At 44.5% G+C, this 22,123-nt stretch overlaps 1 long non-coding RNA gene across 1 annotated transcript; it reads left to right on the top strand.

Moving 5' to 3' along the window:
- Nucleotides 1-1,102: 1,102 nt before the first annotated feature.
- Nucleotides 1,103-20,315, top strand: LOC137538291 (uncharacterized). The gene is made up of 4 exons (XR_011024736.1): nt 1,103-1,175; nt 12,696-12,810; nt 18,787-18,858; nt 19,872-20,315. It is a non-coding gene; the product is annotated as an uncharacterized lncRNA (long non-coding RNA).
- The last annotated feature ends 1,808 nt before the right edge of the window (nt 20,316-22,123 follow it).

Raw genomic sequence — 22,123 nt, 5'->3', positions numbered from 1 at the left:
CCCCTTTCCCATGAGAAAGCTTTACCTTTTCTCTAATAGATCATCAGGGGAGTCTGTATATTGTGGTGAAACCCCTCCCACAGTGTAATGTCATGACCATGGTCTTAACCGTTTGCTCTCTGAGAACCTCATTGCATTGTGGGAAATAACGGCTTTTTCCAACGGCCAAGCAAGCAGTATTTCACTCTGTGCATAGAACTCTTAGTAATGAACATTCCGCATAGATCACCTGGCAGAACTGAACACGTCAACACCAGTGATATATTTCAGAATGTTAACCAGGGAGAGGAAAGATTTTACAATGGGCCAACACTGACTAAATCTGTCTCCGCTTGGTGGATTTCATGTAGCTGAGACACTAATTACCCCACCTGTGCATAAGTGAGGTTGCCTGCAATCCATGCACTTTTGGGGAGCCACAAGGACAGGTTTAAGAAACTCACAATAAGCAATTGTAGTATTTTCACTACAATTCCTATTTAACTGTCCCTCAGAGGGGCTCACAATTGAATGCCTACCATAGCCCCACGTCTATATTGTGTAGTGTATGTATCATAGTCTGTATGTTTTTGGGATGTGGGAGGAAACTGTAGTGCCCGGAGGAAACACATATAGACACGGGTGAACATACAAACTCTGTCCTTTGTTATAAGGTTACTGAATAGCCAATAAGATTCAAATAATTCATTGATGTCGAATTATGCAACATTGAAATGGCATATATTTGCATAATTCTGCATAATCTCAGTTTTATTTGCATCTTATTAACCACTGACTCATCTATAGCCTTTCATTTGTGAGGATTGTATATTATCTGGAGTATTCACACTGGCAGGGATAACACACCTTTATGGTAAGAAATGTATATTTACCATTTATTTCCTGTATGTATGTGTAATTGGAGGAGGTTGGAAGTGCTGTGGATAAAGAAATCTGAGTTGGGAGTTTTGCTTGTCCGAAGCCCTGCATAGCAGTGTGCTGATGGGTGCATTACTCATGTTTTACCACTAGGAGTCTCTAGAGCTCTCCTCTCTCTCCTGGCTCAGTGCAGTGATAGTAGTCCTGCTTTGTCTTGCAGGGTGGATGTTGGAGTTGCTGCTGGAAATTTATACAGGATAAATCATCCTTGCCTTATCTTCCACCTGACCTTCAAATTCCTCTTTATCATTTCAAAGGTAAGTCAGACAAACCCTGGCCTGGGAAAGCTCTCTGAAGGCCGGTGACACTGATATAGACTGTAGAGTATTGTACCATGTCAGCCATCAGTAAATACAAGAAGATTTGAATCAGGATGATGCTATTTACAGTGCTGCCCATAATTATTCATATCCCTGACAAATTTTGACTTAAAGTTACTTTTATTCAACCAGCAAGTGTTTTTTTTTTTTTTTTTTTTTTTTTTGACAGGAAATGCGTCTCCCAAAGGATAAGACTATGTACAAGAGGCATTATTGTGTGTGTGTGTGTATGTACGTGTGTTTGTGGGGGGGGGGGGGGGGTAGAATCTCAGCTTTTATTTTCATTTGAGCAAGTGTCCAGTCCAATATTATTCATACCATAATCAATAGAAAAACCTCCATTGGCTATTATAGCGATCAAACACTTCCTATAATTGCAGACCAGCTTTTTGCATGTCTCCACAGGTATTTTTGCCCATTCATCTTTAGCAATAAGCTCCAAATCATTCAAGTTGGAGGGTCTTCTTCAGGGATGCTCGGGTAGTGCTTTTTAGTTCCCACCCGGATATCCGATCCGGATATCCGATCAAATCACCCGCGGGTACCCGACCTATTCGGGTATCCAGATAAAAAACCCGGAAGTGCCCTTTAAATAGCTTTAAAATGGTTTTTAGGGTAAATGATGCATGCAGCATCATGTTTTTTTTTTTTTTTTAAAGGGAAATACTAATTATTTGGTGGACATAAAATGGGGAAAAAAACAAAACAAAAACTGTCAATTAACATCAGGACTAGGTTCCAGACAGCGGTCGTGCAGACCACATTGTGTCCAAAGTCCAATCGCACAACTGGGACATGACAGTTTTCAGCCCAGACACCTCCAAAAAAATGACACCGCAATTGTCTTTTGGGTTGAATATAGGTGGCGGTATCAGCAGCAGTGGCCTGTGGCACCGTGGTGGCCAGATTGGGGAGGTGAAGATTCCCCTGCGGCCTGAATGGGATGCTGCGGCTTTTCTCCCTGTGGGGGTTGAGTGGTGCGGCTGGTGGTAGCGGCAGAAGGATGTGGTGGGTCCCGCATTCCACGGCCACTGTCTGCAATGCTGATCCTCCGTGCCAAACCCACCGACGCATCCTCCTCCTCAGTCAGAGCTGACATCCCCATCCTGTGGATGGTAGTCACGGTCCTTCATGCCATCATCATCGTACCCCCCCCCTCCTCCAAAACCCAGAACATCCTCCTCAAACTCCTTGCGGCTAACAGCCCTGAGTTCAATCGCGGCGCCTGGAGCGAAAAGCTCGCTGACTGAGGGTAGGCTGCCCGCTGGGATCGATACTGACACAGCAGATCTTCTGAGGGTGGCTGTAATGTTGCTCCCTGTCCTCTTGCCCTTGCTTCCCCTCCCCCAGCTGCCTGTGTCAGCAGACATAGTACAACTTATACGTGATGATGTCACCAGATGATGTGGGGTACTCTTACTTTAATAAAATCGGGGTTGTACTTTGCATCAAATCAGCACGGAGTGACAGACCGCAGAGTAGAGGACAGACAGTGCACACTGTGTTATGGTGGCGGCCTGGCGGGTACACATGGTGCATTCCTGTACTCGATTTCCCGCTCGATTCCCGTTGACTCGATTATTTCCGACATGTCCGATTTGCATTTCGATGGATCGTTAGGTCGATTTGGCATACTTTACATGCGAATCGACCTAACGATCCATCGAAACGCAAATCAGACATGTCGGCGAGGGGAATCGAGCAGGAAATCGAGTGCGGGAACGCACCGTGTGTACCCGCCAGGCCGCCGCCATAACATCTAACTGCAGTACTAAGTACAATACAATAACACAGTAATCCTATTCCATATACTGTCCTGCTGGCCTACACAGACAGGACCTGAGTGAATGAAAGCAAACAATTACAAGCTAGCTAGCTAAAAACACAATAGAACAATAGTGTAGTGAAGGATTTTAGCACTCAAAGCTTAAGGTTTATCACTGTATGATGCACTTGCTAAGCCAGCACTGGAGCAAGTCTGTCAGTGACCAGCCAGCCACACAAGCAAGGACGATCTGTCTCATCATGCCAGTCCTCCTTGCTATACAGGGGGGCTGGCCAGGGTTCCCTTCTGTGATTGGGTGCCAGGGCTTAGGCTTGAAGGCCTCTGATTGGCTCAATGAGGTCAGGTGGGGCTGGCCAGGGTTCCCCTCTGTGATTGGTTGCTAGGGCTTCTGCTGGGAGCCCTCTGATTGGCAGAATGAAATCATCTCCTTACTAGTTACAATATCTGGACGGATACCAGCGGGTATCCGGATTATGCAGCTATCCAGATAGTGGCCCAGGTATCCGGGTGCTATCCAGATAGTGGCCCAGTTATCCGGATCCGACCCGGATAGCGGAAAAATGGTCGGATATTGTACCCGGATCCGGATGAGCATCCCTGGTCTTCTTGCCTCACCCTGATCTTTAGCTCCCTCCACAGATTCTCAATTAGATTCAAGTCAAGACTGTGGCTGGGCCACTTCAAAACGTTTATGTTGTCTGCTAACCATCTCTTCACCACTTTTGCTGTGTGTTTTGGGTCATTGCCATGCTGAAATATCCACTGGTGCCCAAGGCCAGGTTTCTAAGCAGACTGCCTGATGTTGTCGTTGAGAATTCTCATGTATTGTGTGTTTTTTATAAATAAGGAAAACAGACACTGCACACTGCTGGGTTCCGTTCAGCTCTCGGCAATGCTTGGTCGCATACGTCACTTCCTGCTGACAAGTTCAGCGTGACGCCCGCTGTCTGTTCCAGCAAGCCGTAAGCTGCTCTTTCTGGTGACGTCACCTTAAAGCAATAGGATCCTTTGATGTGCAAATGGTCGCTAAGCGCTATTGCGGCCAGTTTAGTTCCTAAATGCTCCAGAAACGGTTTATTCAGTTACAAGAGAACCTCTACGCGTTTCAGCTATAATACGTTAGCCTTCTTCAGGAGGATTGATTTTACTCGACATAGTTCATCCACTTAAAAAGTGGATGAACTATGTCGAGTAAAATCAATCCTCCTGAAGAAGGCATTGCCGAGAGCTGAACGGAAAAGGGAGCTCTGAAGTACCCGGCTGAGTCTATAGCTTGAAGATCGGGGAGAGGAGCTTCTAAGACATAGAGGTACTCTGATTGAACATAGTTTGCTGTAAAGTCACGCTTGAAAAAGCGCTTGTAAACGAGACTGTTAGCACATATGAAACGGGCTGAATCCACTGAGGCTGATCTATGCATTGTGACTTATAAAGTCTTAAAAGATGCCTGTGTGAAAAACTGACAGCACATATCAAACGGGCTGAATCCACTGAGGCTGAGTGATGCACTGTTGGAACTGACACCTGTTTATTGCACAAAATTGATCAACTCTTCTCATGAATAGGATCTTAATATACGATCTATTTTTGGAATAGTTGCTGGAAAGAAAGAAAGAAAAGAAAAAAGCCTTTTTTCTATGCTCCAGGAATCCTATGCTATTAAGGACTGCCAACAAGCAATCTAGAGTCTAGGTGTAGATCTTAATTAGCTCAGGTTGTTAGGAAGAGGTTTTTGATACACCTGATGAATTTATGGTATGATTGTGAATAGTATGAAAGGCATGAGTGTTTTGTTATAGGTGTGTTTTTTTTTAGCATTTTATCTATGTACATGAGAATTTTATAGATTAAATCATCATCATTAGCGCGTGTTCCTTATTTATAAATTGTTTATAGTTGATTTTTGAGGGTCCTGGGATCCCCTCTTTGGAACTTGCAGCTTAGGTGTTCTAGTCTCCTTAGTGCCAACTTCTGCTAATAAAATATTGTGTGTTTTTGTTTCGTCTGACCATAACATAGAAGACCAGAAGTCTTCTTCTTTGTCCAGATGAGCATTTGCAAAGGCCAAATGAGCTTTTGTGTGCCTTTATCTGGAAAAGTGGTGTCCTCCTTGGTCTGCATCTGTGGAACCCAGCAGTGTGCAGTGTCCGTTTTATTGTCTGCCTTGAGACATTGCCACCAGAAGTGCCCAGATTCACCAGGATGGCTTTGGTGGTGATCCTTGGATTGTTTTTCACCTCTCACTGTCCTCCTGGACAGCACAGGTGTCACTTTTGGCTTTCAACCACGTCCTCTGAGATTTTCTACAGTGCAGGACATCTTTTTAATAACACTTTGCATTGTAGCCACTGGAACTTGAAAACATTTAGAAATAGAGATGGCCCGACCGGTTCCCGGTGAACTTCCGTGGTTCGCCATCACGGAGAACCGCAAACTTTTCAGGAAGTTTCATTGGCCCCCCATAGTGCATCATTAGGGTAAACTTTGACCCTCTACATCAGTCAGCAGGCACATTGTAGCCAATCAGGCTACACTCCCGGAGCCCTACCCCCTTATAAAACGCAGGCAGTGTCAGGATTTTCATTCACTTGTGTGCCTGCAGTAATTAGAGAAGGGAGAGCTGCTGTGCAGAGACCTATAGGGAAAGCTTACTTGGGCTCTTGTAGGCTTGTTAGCTTGCTCCTTGCTAATCCTTATTGCACACACACAAAAAAAAGCACCCATGAACAGCTCTTTTGAGAGCTAATCTTTTTCTTGTGATTTTTTTTTTTTTTTTTTTTTGTGTGTGGCCCACTTGCATTATATACAGCCCTGTCAGTCAGTTGCAGCTGGCCTTTGGCTCCTTGGTGGTATAATTACTACTGTGCCAGGTGCACATTATAATACCCATCACTGCATACACCTACCTGTTGTTCACTTCAGTGCACCCACCTACCTACGTGAGCGCAAGCAGTGTCACTGTGCCTGACTGGTACTTGTCTGTGTGTGACAGGTGTACATTATAATACCCATCCATCACTGCATATACCTACCTGTTGTTCACAGTGCACCCACCTACCTAAGTGAGCGCACGCAGTGTGATATTTAATACCACCAGTCACTGTACCTGTTCACGGTACGTGCGTGTGCCAGGTGCACATTTGTAATACCCATCACTGCATATACCATATATGGTGGGTGGGTGCATATTGCGTGCACCCACCCACCTACCTACGTGAGTGCACGCAGTGGGATATACCACTCTGTGAATACCTGTTAACTGCACCTGTGTGACTACACATTGTATTAGTCAAGTCAGTGAAAGTCATCTTTCACTTCACCCCCCCCCCCCCCCCCATATGGACGAAAAAGGTAGAGGCAAACCCAGAGGAAGGCCACCCGGCAGCTCTGTGCGAGGTCGTGCTGATGTGATTTTTGTGCGGCCCTGGACCAAAGTACAGTGCTCAGAAGAAGATAAGTCCCATCAACTCCCAAGATTGTCAGGACTAGAGATGGCCTCCGATTTTCAGTTCGGAACCGCGAACTTCCGCAAAAGTTTGGTTTGCATGAACTTTTGCGAACCGCAATAGACTTTAATGGGGAGGCGAACTTTGAAAACTAGAAACATTAATGCTGGCCAGAAAAGTGATGGAAAAGATGTTTCAAGTGGTGTAACACCTGAGTTTTTTTCAGTGACTACAAGAGGGAAAATAAAAATGTCAAAAAGACCTTCTACTTTTTGAGAAAATCGATTTTAAAGTTTTTCAAAGAAAAAAGAGCTGATTCATTAAAGAGCCGATTCATTAAAAAAGAACTGGATCATTCATGAACCGTTAGTATAGCTTAGAATGCGTCCTGTGCAGGACGTATAGCTGCCGTCTCCCGCTGTCTCTCCCCACCTGCCTTTACCTGTCACCCTCGGCTAGGCTGGCACCTGGTGTGAGGGTGACGGGTGAAGGCAGGTGGGGAGAGACAGCGGGAGATGGCAGCTATGCGTCCCAAAGAACGCATTCTCTGCTACGTGGGGGGCGGCAGAGATCAATCAACTTAATTGAAGATAGCAAGATAAGAGGATACTGTATATGTGGGATCATTTACCGAGGATATTGGTGTGGGAATTTTTTTTTTTTAAAGCTACAGGTAAGTATTTCTGGTTAATTAAGAACATTAAAGGATTTTTTTCGTGGTTGTGTTTTTATTTCATTTAACCCTTTGTGGAGATGGGTAAGGGGTACTTTGTAACCCTATACTCATTTCTGCTGGGAGGGGGTGGGCATCTGGGCTGGGGTCCCCTTGTTAAAGGGGACTCCCAGATGCCACCCCCCCCCCCACCAGGGAGTCATCACCCCCACCTAAAGATGCTAACCCTGCATTCAAAACTTGCAAAACTTTTTCTATAATAATAATAATAATAATAATAATAATAATAATAATAATAATAATAATAATAATAATAATAATAATAATAATAATAATAATAATAATAATAATAATAATAATCTGAACATTTGTATAGCGCTTTTCTCCTGTCGGACTCAGCGCTCAAGAGCTGCAGCCACTGGGACGCGCTCAAAAGGCCACCCTGCAGTGTTAGGGAGTCTTGCCTTGAACTCCTTACTGAATAGGTACTTGACCTAGCCAGGATTTGAACCCTGCTGGTCTCCCACGTCAAAGGCAGAGCCCTTAACCAGTACTCTATCCAGCCACTTTATATTATGGTTTGGAATTATCACATACTTTAGGAGCACTGGCCCTAGTGCCAAACAGTGCCAAAGAGTTGAATGCTGGGAGTTCTTTTTATCTATAATATATTCCTCCTCTTCCATTTATTTCCCTGCCTAGCTTTCTTATCTGAAACACCTCTGCTCGCGTCTAGTTAAAAATGGCGCCATTTACCGTTTTTAAAAAATGGCGCCCCATATAAATGCATTATTGAACGTTATTTTTCGTTTTATACTGTTAAAAAATGGCGCCGCCGTCCAAAACGCTATTTTTCGTTTAGGTGACAATTAGTCCGTGGTTTTGAACGGTATTTATAGTTTATGTAATCATTTCTCCAAAACGATATTTGTCGTTCCTTAATAGTTCCTTTCGACCCATCTTCTAATTATTCAATTCCTAAACGATATTTTTCGTTCTTTAATAGTTTATTTCGACCCGCCTTCTAATAATTTTTTGGCAAACATTTCTCCTAAACGATATTTTTCGTCCTTTCTTAGTTAACAAATTTTTATTTATTTATTTTTTAACCACTTTACCCCCGCGCGTACGTATTTCTCCGCCCCTTTTTCCATCCTTTAAAAACCAGGGACGGAGAAACACGTACTTTCCGCGTTCCCGACGCTGCCCGCGCTCCCGCTCGTAAACACGCCGCCCGCCGCTAGTAAAACCGCCACCGCCCGCTCGCCCAGAGATCAATGAACGGGAAAATCCATTCCCGTTCGTTGATCTAAGCCCCGCAATGATCAGCTGCTCTCCTATGGGCAGCGCGATCATTGTGAGAAAAAACTCACGTGTCCAGCCTCCTTATTCTTCCTCCAAGCTTCCGGAAGGAAGCTTGGAGGTCGCATTAAAACAAAAAGTTACTGTGGCCATCTTGTGGCCAAATAGTAAACTACACCCTACACATTTTTCACATACAAATACATGACTTTTACACATAAAATTAACTCATTACCTCCCACACTCCCCATTTTTTTTTTTTTTTTGTAATTAAAAAAAAATTAAAAAATTTACAATTAAAAAAAATACATAAATAGTTACCTTAGGGACTGAACTTTTTAAATATTTATGTCAAGAGGGTATAACACTGTTACTTTATAAACTATGGGCTTGTAATTAGGGATGGACGCAAAACTGAAAAAAATGCACCTTTATTTCCAAATAAAATATTGGCGCCAAACATTGTGATAGGGACATAATTTAAATGGTTTTATAACCGGGACAAAAGGGCAAATACGTTTCATGGGTTTTAATTACAGTAGCATGCATTATTTAAAAACTATAATGGCCGAAAACTGAAAAATAATTATTTTTTTCCCCACATTTTTCCTATTTTCCCATTAAAACACATTTAGAAAAAAATAATTCTTGGCATAATGTCCCACCTAAAGAAAGCCTAATTGGTGGCGGAAAAAACAAAGTTATAGACGAATGAATGGAAGGAGCGCTGAAAGGTGAAAATTGCTCTGGTGGTCAGGGGGTAAAACCCCTCAGTGGCGAAGTGGTTAAAACCATTGTAGTTATTATCAATATTATTTAAATATGTGACAATCAATGAATGTAGTATTTTTACTCTTCTTTATTTACATCAATTAAATCAGTTCATGAAATTTATTAAATATTATGCATCATCTATCATTTATATATCTTTTTCTATGAAAATAATTATAGAATGAAAAGCATCTATTTAAGAATGTTCTGTGTTTTTAAAATATATATTAAAACATTTTTTTTAAGTCTCCTGAGATTTGAACTCGCAAAATTACGAGTCTGCTAACCACAGGCATCTGACTAATCCACTACACTATTTCAATACTTGTGTTTATTGTGTTAATATATCCTACAAACAGTGCCATCTACTGTTTAAATGAAATATAGTTATGAAGGTTTTCTTTTCGAATCAATTTTGTATTTGCCTTAAAGGGAAGGTTCAGGGAGAGGATTAAAAAAATAAAAATAAATTTCCAATTACCTGGGGCTTCCTGCAGCCCGTGGCAGGCAGGAGGTGCCCTCGCCGCCGCTCCGCAGGCTCCCGGTGGTCTCCGGTGCCCGACCTGGCCAGGGCGGCTGCCAGGTCGGGCTCTTCTGCGCTCCATTTCTTGGCACTTCTACGTCCAACGCCGGCGCGCTGACGTCATCGGACGTCCGCCGGTTCTGCGCCTGCGCAGTACATAATACATTCATTGTCACATATTTAAATAATATTGATAATAACTCAGCACATAAATAGCGCTTCTCACCAGTGTGAGATCTCTCATGTCTGATAAGGTTTCCTTTCTCTCCAAAACATTTCCCACACTCACCACATGAATACGGCTTCTCACCAGTGTGAGATCTCTCATGTCTGATAAGGTTTCCTTTCTCTCCAAAACATTTCCCACACTCAGCACATGAATAGCGCTTCTCACCAGTGGGAGATCTCTCATGTCTGATAAGGTTTCCTTTCTCTCCAAAACATTTCCCACACTCAGCACATGAATACGGCTTCTCACCAGTGGGAGATCTCTCATGTCTGATAAGGTTTCCTTTCTCTCCAAAACATTTCCCACACTCAGCACATGAATACGGCTTCTCACCAGTGGGAGATCTCTCATGTCTGATAAGGTTTCCTTTCTCTCCAAAACATTTCCCACACTCAGCACATGAATACGGCTTCTCATCAGTGGGAGATCTCTCATGTCTGATAGGGTTTCCTTTCTCTCCAAAACATTTCCCACACTCACCACATGAATACGGCTTCACACCAGTGGGAGATCTCTCATGTCTGATAAGGTTTCCTTTCTCTCCAAAACATTTCCCACACTCAGCACATAAATAGCGCTTCTCACCAGTGGGAGATCTCTCATGTCTGATAAGGTTTCCTTTCTCTCCAAAACATTTCCCACACTCACCACATTAAATACGGCTTCACACCAGTGTGAGATCTCTCATGTCTGATAAGGTTTCCTTTCTCTCCAAAACATTTCCCACACTCAGCACATGAATACGGCTTCTCATCAGTGGGAGATCTCTCATGTCTGATAGGGTTTCCTTTCTCTCCAAAACATTTCCCACACTCACCACATGAATACGGCTTCTCACCAGTGGGAGATCTCTCATGTCTGATAAGGTTTCCTTTCTCTCCAAAACATTTCCCACACTCAGCTCATGAATAGCGCTTCTCACCAGTGGGAGATCTCTAATGTCTGATAAGGTTTCCTTTCTCTCCAAAACATTTCCCACATGTGGAACAGGAATGAGACCCTCCAGCAGGGGGAGAGCTGTGCTGGGTATGGGGCCTTTCAGGGTTAGACAAATGAGGGGAGTCTGGGAGAATATTTGGGGTAAACAGGATATCTGCAGGAGACTCTTGTCCAATGACATCATCATTCGTTGTACAGTCTGTGGATACAGAGAGACGACTCTCTGAGAGGTTCCTGATGCCGGGACTCCACCCTGTATTGCTCTCTGTAACAGTTTCCTCCTCTTTATTTGTCCTCATCATGTCACCCTCCTCCACAGACTGCTGATCAGTCACTCCTCACATATGTCTCCTCTTCTTCCTCTTTACTTGTCCTCATGTCACCTTCCTCCACAGACTGCTGATCACTCCTCACATACATCTATTCACAGAACAGGTATGCAGTGGCGGGTTCACTGAACAGAACAGGTATGCAGTGACGTGTTCACTGAACAGTACAGGTATGCAGTGGTGGGTTCAACTGTTCTGTTCAGTGAACCCGTCACTGCATACCTGTTCTGTTCAGTGAACCCGCCACTGCATACCTGTTCTGTTCAGTGAACCCGCCACTGCATACCTGTTCACTGAATAGTACAGGTATGCAGACATCTCTTCACAGAACTCGCCACTGCATACCTGTTCTGTGAACCCACCACTGCATACCTGTACTGTTCAGTGAACCCGACACTGCATACCTGTTCTGTTCAGTGAACCATATGGGCTGTAAAGCCACCAAAACCTGCACTCTCGCCATGGTGCGCGCACTAGTCCAGCACGGCCGTCACTGCACAAACAGCTGTTTGCGTTGCGTTACACGGTGAGTTTGGTGTGTCAGTGTGAAGCAGTACCTTAATTACACTACCTGATTGATGTATACACATGCAAGATGTTTTAAAGCACTTTAGGCCTCCAAATTAGCATTCAATGTGATTTCTGCCCTTAAAACGCTGCTTCGCGTCAAATACAGATTTTTCCCGGGGACTTTTGGCATGTATCCCACTCCGCCATGCCCCCCGCTACAGGTGTTAGACCCCTTTAAACATCTTTTCCATCAGTTATGTGGCCAGCATAATTTTTTTTTTCAAAGTTCGCATCCCCATTGAAGTCTATTGTGGTTCGAGAACTTTAACGCGAACCGAACCTTCAGCGGAAGTTTGCAAACCCGGTTCGCGAACATAAAAAAAGGTTCCGCCCATCTCTATTCATAAATAGGCAGTGAATGTAATACTAAATGAAATATCAATAATATTTTAAGTGATAGTTACGTGAAATTACTATCATTTTTAAAGTTGAAAGCAATGTATGAACAATGTGCCAAACAGTGCCAAAGAGTTGAATGCTGGGAGTTCTTTTTATCTATAATATATTCCTCCTCTTCCATTTATTTCCCTGCCTAGCTTTCTTATCTGAAACACCTCTGCTCACTTGTGTTTACAAGCAAGGCTGAGGTGAATCAGCGATTGGAGGAAGAGACAGTGTAGTTCCTAGTATACACCTCAGTGGGAGTGTCTGAAGACTCGGAGGAGGGCAGCTAATGAATACACAATGAGCAAGAGAAGGGAGGGGGGAAAACAAGTCGGGGGGGATATGATGTCAGCATTAGCTTGGCAAGATGGCCACTGCCTTGAATAGAATTTTCTGCTTTTCCTTTATAAAATTCACAGGAATCAGTACGTGGATAGCACAATACATCTGTTATGCAAGTAGAAGTAGTATTTATCTACTTATATATGTGTTTTTTTATTTCTAGGTTAGCATGGGTGTCGCTTGTTCTTAAGAAGCAGTGTATTGGAACACAAACTGTGGAAGAAGACAGACATACCTGCAGATACATCTGTTCCTGGATTTACACAGATACATTCAAGGTAAGACTAATCCTGGTTACCAAACCTACTTTCATTTATAATTTTTTTTTTTTTTTTTTTTTTTTTTTTTATACAATCCAGATAATAGTATTACTCTGCAGTGACATAATGATTTTTTTTTTCTGCTTATTTTTAATTTTTATAATGGTGGCAGCAGGTCTTTTCAGAACCGGTCCATCTCAGCAGAGCTAGGAGTGAATTGTAACTGTTGTTGCATCCAGTTATGTGATGTGTTCTGTATAGAGGTGCCCATGCAAGTATAGATTGCCACCCAATATGATTTATTATAATGGTATGGACCATCAATCTACGTTCGACTACAATCGATGTGCCGGAGATGTTAGGTCAACAGATAGTGGTCACCTGAGCCTGAAAATGGAGGCTATTCATTAGGGGATCTTGCAGTGCTACTTTATCAGGCACCTCCTGAATTTACTGGTGTGCCTTTACATTGTCATCTATAGCATCACCAACACTTCTCTGGCTATAAATACCAGAGGTGTGCGGGAGAGAGCATATGGAGAATGGTAGAATTGAATAATCGTGCTGCTGCTGCAGTGGATGTGCGGATCGATAGTAACTTGCTGGGAGAAGTAGTGCAGCAGAGGTAGGCTACATTGTAGTTCGTACTCCGGGCTGTAGTGTGTTTGGTTCGTATTAACCCCAATCAGCACAATACGGTTCTTTATTCAATTACGATTCTATTTATGATCCGATTAAATCCGACATGTCCGTTCTGGATTCTATTCAATTTGATTTGCCATTGCAAAACAATCGAATCCCGATCGGACATGTCCAATTTAATCGGATCGTAAATAGAATCGTAATTGAATAAAGAATTATATCTTGTAGATTGGGCTTTAGGCTAATACTTAATATACACAATGAGATTTTCCGGCAGATGTGCTGCCAGATAAACTATTTCCAGCATGGGCGTAGGGGTCGCGGTGGCGGCTGGGCCTGCCTCCTAAAGAGGCAGGGGAGGGGCCCAGGGGCCTGGACCCCCCCCCCCCCCCCCCCAGGTGTTGAAATCCCCGCAGCGCACTGTGGGGACTGGCTCCCGGAGGCAGAGCAGGGCTACGGCAAGATTGCTGCCGAAGCCCTGCACTAGAGACTATTTGTGTCTCCAGTACAGGGCTTCGGGCGCCATCTTCCCGTAGCCCTGCACTCTGCCTGTCAGCTAGGGAGAAACTGGCTGCTCCGCTGCAGGATCGTCGCTGGAGGAGCTGCACGAGGGAGGCTGGTTGCACGTCGGGGAGCTCACGTCAGAGGCTGGCCAGGTGAGTGAATTTTTTTTTTATTTGTACAGGTTTATTTTGTGGTGACTAACCCCACATAACGATTATTTTCTGGTGACTCTCCCCACATAACGATTATTTTCTGGTGACTGTCCCCACATAACAATGATTTTCTGGTGACTGCCCCCACATAACGATTATTTTCTGGTGACTGTCCCCACATAACGATTATTTTCTGGTGACTGCCCCCACATAACGATGATTTTCTGGTGACTGCCCCCACATAACAATTGTTTTCTGGTGACTGCCCCCATAACGATTATTTTCTGGTGTATGCTGCGCACATAACAATTATTTTCCTTCAGACTGGCATTTTGCTACTAATTGCCCTATTTCCTGTGGGTGCTGCGTATGTTTGCAAATTGAACATGGCAGCCATGCTGCTGGAAAGCGGAATTGATATAGCCATGCACAGCTATGGGGATTTGGATATGTGTGTGCTTCGGGTGTTGCGAGGGGGGGGGCTGTTGTTGCCGGGAGGGAGGGGCCCCACATCCAGATTCCGTATCGGGGCCCAGAGGTTTCTAGCTACGCCACTGCATGGCCGATCTGATTTCCGATTGATTTCCCATTCACGTCTAAGGAAAATCGATTGGAAATAAGAAGGGTCATGCTGGACATACTAGATCTGGCAGTAAATCGGCAATAAAATCTCATTGTGTGTATTAGGCTTTAGATAGAGGAGAGTTCATTTGAGAGTAAAGGATGGCCACACTGTATGCAGTCTGACTGTACAATCAATCTCCAATCTTACTACTTTTATGTAGTATAAGACACTACCTGAAACTTATTGGTGTTTATAGTACATGGATGTTTGTAAGATTGTATAGTCACATTGCATAGTGTGAAGTACAGAGGGTGATGGTAGAATATCAGTAAATTACCCGATAATTTACAATAGTGGATTGTATAATAATGTAAAAATTTCAAATATTCAATTGCTGTTATTTCATGCCCATGTTTGAACACACCTTTGCTAGCAGTGTGGTTGAATATGTTGCTATACTGTAAAGCTCTGTCCACAAGCTTGATGAATGTTGACCGAGTTGTCCAATAAGGACTGCTTGTGCCGGGAATGCAACATTTGCACATCAGGGGCTGACATGGGCAGCATGGTGGCGTCATGGTTAGCGCTCTCGCCTTGTAGCGCTGGGTCCCAGGTTCTAATCCCAGCCAGGTCAACATCTGCAAGGAGTTTGTATGTTCTCCCTGTATCGACTTGATTTTCCTCCGGGCACTGCGATTTCCTCAACCATTCCAAAAACATACAGATAAGTTAATTGGCTTCCCCATAAATTGGCCCTAGAGTACGATACACACACTACATGATACATACATACACATATGACTATGGAAGGGACTAGATTGTGAGCTCCTCTGATGGACAGTTAGTGACAAGACAATATACTCTGTACAGTGCTGCGGAAGATGTAGGCGCTAAATAAATTAATAATAATATGCAAATGCTGGATTCCCAGCACAGGCAGTCGTTATTGGACGACTCGGGCAAGATTAATCCGCTGCTTGGCAAACTGGTGGATCACTTGGGTCGATTGGCTGAGTGGTTTTCTCCCCATGGCCATTTGTAGAGGTAGCTGGAGTGGGCGACTGACCGAAGTGTAGAGGTGGGTGAGCGTGGACACAGAGCAGTTACATATTACCTTCCGGGATCCACACACGCGTGGCCACTGTGATGACATGCAGGTATGACCTCACGGGGGCCTGTTACAAATGCAATGGATGCCTAGGAGGGAGAAGATGGATGCAGTGTGCATGCCGGAAGGTGATTTGTAACTGCTCTGTGCCCACGCTCACCTACTGCTACATCCTCCAGGAGCACCTATCCCTGGCTAACCTATACTGGGAGCTCTCATGCGTGGCTACATATACTGGGGGACTATCTGCCCTGGTTCTCCCCACTATCCAGCCCCCACATAACATCACTCTTGTGGTGCTCTGTTGGCGCCACCAGCCCTCCACCATATGACTAGAACAGGTTTATAACCTGTAGTCTAGTTCCGTCTCTGCTAGTCTCTGCCTTTCAATGATAATACAGCCATATGGCAACGGTTGTAGCACCACGCGTGTCAAGTGGTGAAGTAACCTGGCAGCAGAGGACCACAACTTGTTACACTTGAGCCTGGCTGCGGCCACGCTCAGATGTGAGACTCTGGGGGCAGAGAGGGGGTTCCTGTCAAGCGCTAGTACCAAGCACGTGGGCTGTGCAGGTGCATCCACTGCCTGCAGAAGCCTTTACAGTAGCATTATTATTATTTAGTATTTATATAGTGCTGACATCTTCCACAGCGCTGTACAGAGTATATAGTCTTGTCACTAACTGTCCCTCAGAGAAGCTCACAATCTAATCCCTACCATAGTCCTATGTCTATGCATCGATCGTGTAGTATATATGTATTGTAGTCTAGGCCCAATTTAGGGAGAAGTCAAATAACTTCTCTGTATGTTTTGGGGTGCTGGAGGAACCCAGAGTGCCCGGAGGAAACCCACACAGACACGGGAGAACATACAAACTCCTTGCAGATGTTTACCTGGCTGGGATTTGAACCAGGGACCCAGCGCTGCAAGGCAAGAGCGCTAATCACTATGCCACCATGCTGTCCATGGTGGCGTAGTATGCATTGACATGTATCCGTTGTATTGGTGTGCAAAACGCACTCAATATGCCTTTTCTACCTACACTGTAACCCTGTTCTCTGAATAAAAATAGCCCAGTGTCAAATTAGCCCAACTGGTGAGTGGAAAATAGTGTACTGTGTTTGACTATCAAGCAGGTGTTTGATTGAGAAACACATTGTACTAACATGCCATATGTTACTTATCTTTGTAGTTCGGGGCATATAATTACTGGTTTTTGAAAAATAATAAAAAAATAAATAAATCTATAATTATGTAAGATTATCATCCAATAGGTTCAAAATGTCAAGTTCCAGTACTGAATGTGAACCAGAAACTCTTGGATATCTAGTAAATCTGGATGAGTCATACACTTCCAGTGAGTCTGAAGATTTTACACATGAGTAGTATCCACACAGAAGTGGAAGAAAGTTCTTATGAATGTTCCATCCTGGAAGAGGTATGTGTGACGGAACCGCTTGCTAGACCCTGACCCGGGCCACTCCGTCAAGTCAACGCTACCAGAACCTCAGGAACTAACTCAGCTGCAGGACAGTACTGGGATAAACCTATGCATTGGGCAGAACCAATGTCATTAAAGTGAACCTAAAGCCTGGAAAAAAAATGAGATTAACTCACCTGGGGCTTCCCTCAGCCCCCTGCAGCCGATCGGTGCACTCGCAGCCCCGCTCTGACGCTCCAGGACCTGCCGGCAAACACTTCCGGTTTGGCCGTCACCGGCCGACAGGCATGGGAATGCGAGTGATTGTTCGCGTTCCCTCCTGGCCACAATAGCAGCATAGGGGGCGATATACAGGCTGGGAACGCGAACAATCATTCACGTTCCTATGCCTGTCGGCCGGTGACGGCCAAACCGGAAGTGTTCGTCGGCCGGTCCTGGAGCGTCAGAGCGGGGCTGCGAGGGCACCGATCGGCTGCAGGGGGCTGAGGGAAGCCCCAGGTGAGTTAATATCAACTTTTTTTTTCCAGGCTTTAGGTTCACTTTAAGCAAGCCAGCACAGAAGCAAGAGACAGCACTCTGAACTTCTGTGATTCTAAACAGTAACTCCCTTTATTCAGTCAAACAAGACATTTTATACACAACAGCAGAGCCCCCACCTTTGGGAAGGATTGTCCATCCCAACCAGTTTATCTTTTAAACAGTTTATCTTATCTATCTGTACACAATAAGGTCCAGCACCTGGAATACACTACTGTACACATTACAACGGCTCCCCACAGAGATAATTAAATCAGGTGATAATCTTCCTGGACCTATAGTCCTTTTAGAGACACACTGTCTCTCAAGGTGTTAAATGTCTCAAGCCATGTTGGCACCTTCCAAGGGCCTGTGACATCACAGGGCTAAGTAATGGCCCATACTCACGGGCTACTTTTGTAGATTGTCGCTAGCACACGGGAGCGTGTGCGCGACAGTTCGGCGACAGCTCGTCGCCAGGTCCCTCCGCATACATACCGCGGAAGAGGGATCAGTGATGCGGCGGAAGCTGTTGCCGACGTTCCTCCTCCCCCCCCCCCCCCCCCCCCCCCCCCCCCCCCGCCAGAAACTCAGTGCTCCGGCTATTAGGTTTCTGTCGCTAGTCGGCATACACATGCGGACTAGCGGCAGTTGCGGCGCCAACTGTCGCTAGGCGATTGACCGCGCCAATCGCCTGGCGACAACAGTGATGGTTCGGGGGGGCGCACGCCATGCTTATGGGTGACCTGTTGCCGCAACACGCGTGCCACGTGGTTGCGGTGACAATTGTAGCCCGTGAGTATGGGCCATAAGTCCAAGACAGCCCGGAACCACTGTTTGTAATGTGGAAGTCTATTTCTTTCCAACCCATGCATGTTTCTCCAACGCATGGGTTGGCCAGTGAATCAGAGGAATGCTGTATACTTTGGGGACCCCTAAATGTTTCCCAATCCATTTAGTCCTGGCTCATGTGACAGTATGTTTAAATACACATGAATGTATGTATCTCTATCAAGCAATATACTTTTTTTATTTAATTTTTTTTATTACATAATCTTTTTTCAGACTGAATTCCAAGCAGCAGGATGACCGGAATATGTGGATTCAGAAATGACTGCTGAGGAGAGAGCACAAAGGGTAAGTTTACTTTGTATAATAGAGTAGAGTTCCGAGCATCTGGCATAAGCAGGGATAGCCTGATGAAAGATATGTGCATGCCAGTTGCTTGAGCATCCAGGGAAAAAAAAAATCACCCTGAAATAGTCACTGATAATACAGTGACATCTAGTAGCAGCCTTTATGTATCTCCTTGCAAGCATCTTTCCATCTTCTCCCGCACATGACCTGCATTGGGTCAGGTGACAGGCCAGCTTATGTACTTGGATGCTGGAACCCGATAAAGACACCACGAGGAGTTAGAGCAAGGCTGCTAGATGTTACTGGAGGCTTGGAAAGTATCCTTCTGCCTGCCAGCACCCCATCAGGTGCAGTGGGCCTATCACTAGCTCTGCGTTAGTGATGTCATGATGACATAGAATGACATTGTGATAGCAGCTCCTGGCAAGTGCATGTTTCACAGTGAGTTTCATGTTTGATCTGTGTGCACTATTGTGTTTCCTGACATGCAAAGGTTGATGTAAAATGTTCCCAATGTGAAATCGCAGTACAAATCGCATAACACTATGTTTGCAATGCGAGTTGCATGCACTCCCATTGACTTGACAAACACAGCAACACTGCATCAGACACTGCAATTGTAAAGTGAAATAAACCACGCACCACTGATGAGGGTGGCCTTGTGATGGCCCAGTGTACTTGCAATGGGGAAATAAATGCAATTCGATAACGGAATAGTAAAATATGTCATGTGGCAGCGCCCTTAACCCTTCGCCAAACAGTAGAAACGCACCACAAGCATGGAGCACAAGAGATCCTAATTTAGTGAAAATGACAATTGTGGTTGAAAAAATGTATAGTGGTTTAGAAAGGTAATTCAATTGCTTCGGAAACCTGAATGAATGGAAGGATCTTGTTAGCCACAAACAGTATTTTTATACCCGTTTAATTATTTTGCTATTTTTATCATTTGCAAAGTCTATATCAATTTTAGTACTTTTATAGAGTGTAATGTGTGTGTTTTCTTAATTTAGACACAAATGGTTATGGACGAGATCTACGCTACTTTCCCATATTTTGATGAAGATTGCAGCTTCCCATTCAATCCAAGAAGGCCCTTACAGACAGACAATGAAGGGTCAGAAGCATCAACATCTGACCATGCACCAGTTACAGGTAGAATTGGGAACAGCAACTGGTGTTTATGTGGAAACTGTATTTCCATGCCAACGGACTTAGCAAGCATCTGCTGCCAGGATGCCGAGGACGTCAAGTCTTTCATACCTGATGACTTACAATGTATTACACAAATCTCAGACTTTCATCACCTTTGCACAAACCCAATTATTGTGGAAGCTCTTTTTAGGACTCATCCGAACAATACAACTCATCCTCCTGCCGATGTATATCACAGGTAACTAATCTCTATCCTTAAGCTGGCCATACACTGGCCCGATTTGTCGCCGTTTGACAGCAGATTCGATCACTGGGATCGAATCTGCTGCCAATCATTCGCGCTAAACGCACCCGCCGACCAGATTTCCTCCCGAAATCGGATTGGTCCATCAATCGCGCCGTGCGGGAAATTAACATCGATCGCCCACGGGTAGGGAGCGCGTCGCTAGCGGCGGCCGATCTGATACAGGTATACATTACCTGACGCTGGCTCCCGGGCATCTTCTCCACGCTGCACCACTCTGTTCCTGCTCCATCCCAGCGTACAGTGTATGGCTAGCTTAACTTCCTGTGTCACTCCAGTGACCAGGAAGTTCAAATAGAGGGTGCTGTATTTGAACATCCTGGTCACGGAGTGACACAGTGTACGCTGGGATGCGGTGTGGGATGCGGTGCAGCACGGAGAAGAGGACCCGGAGCTAGCTTCAGGTAATATATACGGGGGGGGGAGACAGGCGGCAGGAGCAGCTCAACAGATTGTGATCTGTTTCAGGCTGAAATCGATTCACACTCTGCTTGCAGTAAAGGCAGCCATTCGATCCCTCTCTGATCAGAATCGATCAGATAGGGATCTGTCAGTTGGTCGATCTAATGGCAAATCGACCAGTGTATGGCTACCTTTACAGTTCTCTTCTTCTCTATAAAGAAGTGTACTCTTCATTAACTACAATTTTATTTTTCAGAAAACTCCATAGAACCGCATATCGTTCTTTTGCGTCATGGATTTATGGCTATCTTGGGAAAGGGAGGAGGCGTCCAATCCCATCTTGCACCGTAAAAAGTGTGTGAAACACTTTTCCAGACCCTCAGGGAATTTACAAGGGGTTTTATTATGGCAACGATTTTGATGCGGCTGAAATGCTTGATTACTAATTGTTTTAAATATTTACTTCCTAATAAAAAGTCAAGCTTTATTTGTATTATCATTTTTTAATACTGTTGGTTTTCCAATACGCGAAGTAGAATGCACCGACTCAGACGCCTAATGAATTTAAACTGTAATTAAAATAGAAAATATGATAAAATGTTCTATTTCTCAGATAATAGTCATCATAAATTATATATACAGCAATAGCTGTGTATAGCCCACAAAAATGAAATACACCAATAAAAAAAGTTACTTGTCCTGCTTCAATAAAGTAGTCCCCATATTTTTAAAGTAAATAAACATATCTGATTGTGACTGTATATATGATGTGTACACTGGATTCTTTTATATATGTTACGGCCAGAACCCGAAGTCTGGCCACTTCAAGTTCTGGCCGGTCACAATGCGAAGTGGCTGCCTGATGCGGCCAATGTACAAAATGCTGCACAATTTCGGACTTTGGCCAGCCAGAACGCGTTCTGACTACATGTGGCTGGCCAAGGCCCGAAGTTCACCTATTTAGTGCTGTGCCGCTGTCCCCTGCTCTGCGTTCTGTTCCACTGTCCCCGCTCCATGTCCTGCTGGCCCCTGTTCTCCGTTCTTCCCTAGCTGTGAGGACCCGGGGCTGCCTATATGCTACCGGCTGCAGCTGATTTCACCGCTGGCGGACAGGAGGACCTTGGCGAGGACAGAAGTGACAGGTGGTTAGACAGGAGGAGGAGACGAGGACGCACACAGGCAGGGAATCCCCGAAATACAGTACATTCTAGATATCTATCTAGAATGTACTGTATATATTTAGAATTACTGTATATATATATCTATATCTCTCCATTATATTCATGTTGTGATCAAATTTACACAGAAACACAGATTCTGAGGGTTTTGTAATAGATTTATTCAGAACACTAACACAAACCATCTAACATGTCATTACAATGTAATTTGGAAAATTTAATAGAC

Source organism: Hyperolius riggenbachi, chromosome 11 (assembly GCF_040937935.1).
Source record: "Hyperolius riggenbachi isolate aHypRig1 chromosome 11, aHypRig1.pri, whole genome shotgun sequence".
NCBI lineage: Eukaryota > Metazoa > Chordata > Amphibia > Anura > Hyperoliidae > Hyperolius > Hyperolius riggenbachi.
The sequence above is the reverse complement of the archived record's forward strand: the minus strand, read 5'-3'. Positions and strand labels throughout refer to the sequence as shown.